Here is a 1,612-nt window from a genome sequence, read left to right as displayed (position 1 = left end):
ATAAGCATCATACCAGGGAAGGAAACACCCGTGGGGTCCCATGTAGCAGCCATATGTCCACTGGAGGGTGTGAGACCCTGACCCCGCCCCGAGGTCAGCCCCGCCTGGCTCGCCCCCCCGCGGGGACTGAATCTAAACTGACAGTAAAATCGGGTCACAGTCCCCGTGGGCTCCTCCCGAGTGGCACTCTGACCGGGACCCTGGGCCGACCCCAGCCCGTCTGTGGGAGGGGGGTCGTGACAGCCCGTCCGTGGGAGGGGGGTCGTGAACAGCCCAGTGCGCGGCTCACCGTCCTAGCTCTGGCTGTATTAGCCATGCAGGGTCTTCAGATACACTCCGAAAGTCTGTGCGTGGACCTTGAACTTTCCAGTTTCTATGTCCCAATACCCCGGCCTCTCCTGCTCCACCCATGGCTGCTGCATCCATGGAGCCCGGGGCTCCGCCTTTGAACTCACAGCATCGCTGTCAAACCGCAAAATCTGTGAGTATATGACAGACAGGAAGTGGGGTTCCACGCGGCTGGGCCGGGACACGCTGGTGTGAAAATACCTCAGGGAGTGGGGGTCTGCGGGGCAGACGGAGGGCAGGGTCAGGGCTGGACACGCTCCTTCGTGGGCCCGTGCCCCCTCTAGGTCCCCTCGCTCCTCCTTGCACAGCTGCCCCCTCCGACCCCGCACTCACCGGCCCAGCTGGGGGTCAGGACCAGCGCCCCCAAGAGCAGCAGGAGGAGGGTGGGGGGCCTCAAGACTCCCATCCTTGGTGTCCCTGGACCATCTGAGTCACAGTGGGTCCCTGGAGATATTACAACCTGGAAGCAGACGCCCAATGGGAATGAGCAGTGAGGCATCGTCATGTGTATCCGGGAAGGGGGACTCAAAAGGGAATTTGAGATGGAGAAGGGAAACCCCAGGGAGAAGGGGAGTCCCCAACACTGAGCAGCTCTGCTCCAGACTCCTCCCTGGGGCGGAGACCTGAGAGCCAGGCTTGGGCCTGGGCCTGGGCCCCGCCCCTCCTCCTGCAGGGGGCGCTCTCTGCCCACTGTCTCCCTGAAGGAGCATCAGGCTGGTGCTCTGAGCTCTACCTCACCCAGAATACGCCAGTCATCCCATCAAAGCTTTCGAAGCTTTTATGAGTGAACTAGAGGCCCAGTGCACAAAATCTGTGCACGAGGAGGGCGGTCCATCAGCTCACCTGCACCCTCTCACAATCTTGGATGCCTTGGGTTAGACTCAGGCCTAAGTTGGCAGTCGGACAGCCCTCTCACAATCTAGGACTGCTGGCTCCTAACGACTCTCCTGCCTGCTTGATCACCCCTAACCCCTCTTCCTGACAGCCTGATCACCCCTAACCAGTCTGCCTGCCTGCCTGATCAGAAGGATGTCCAGAAGACGTCTGGTCTAATTAGCATATTACCCTTTTATGATTATAGATGCTTATTCTGAAATGGAGGGTTCAGGTTGGCTTGAGGAAGAGTGCTAGGAACTGTAGTTTCCTCATAAGATGATGTAAATTCTCTGTTGGATCCTAGACCTGCCCTGTCTTTCAGTACCCATAGAGATTGGAATTTGCTTAGAGCAGACTATTCATATTTGTGCTCTTCCTTTTAGGAATA

At 58.2% G+C, this 1,612-nt stretch overlaps 1 protein-coding gene across 1 annotated transcript in view; it reads right to left on the bottom strand.

The window, feature by feature from the left end:
* LOC102762368 (patr class I histocompatibility antigen, B-1 alpha chain-like) overlaps positions 1–1,612 on the bottom strand; it is a gene marked incomplete at its 5' end in the record, with an annotated part of 19,374 nt that overhangs the window by 1,623 nt on the left and 16,139 nt on the right. The window lies entirely within an intron of this gene.

Source organism: Myotis davidii, unplaced genomic scaffold, assembly GCF_000327345.1.
Source record: "Myotis davidii unplaced genomic scaffold, ASM32734v1 scaffold6802, whole genome shotgun sequence".
NCBI classification, from domain to species: domain Eukaryota; kingdom Metazoa; phylum Chordata; class Mammalia; order Chiroptera; family Vespertilionidae; genus Myotis; species Myotis davidii.
Note: the sequence above shows the minus strand (reverse complement) of the source record. Positions and strands in the feature narration are given on the sequence as shown.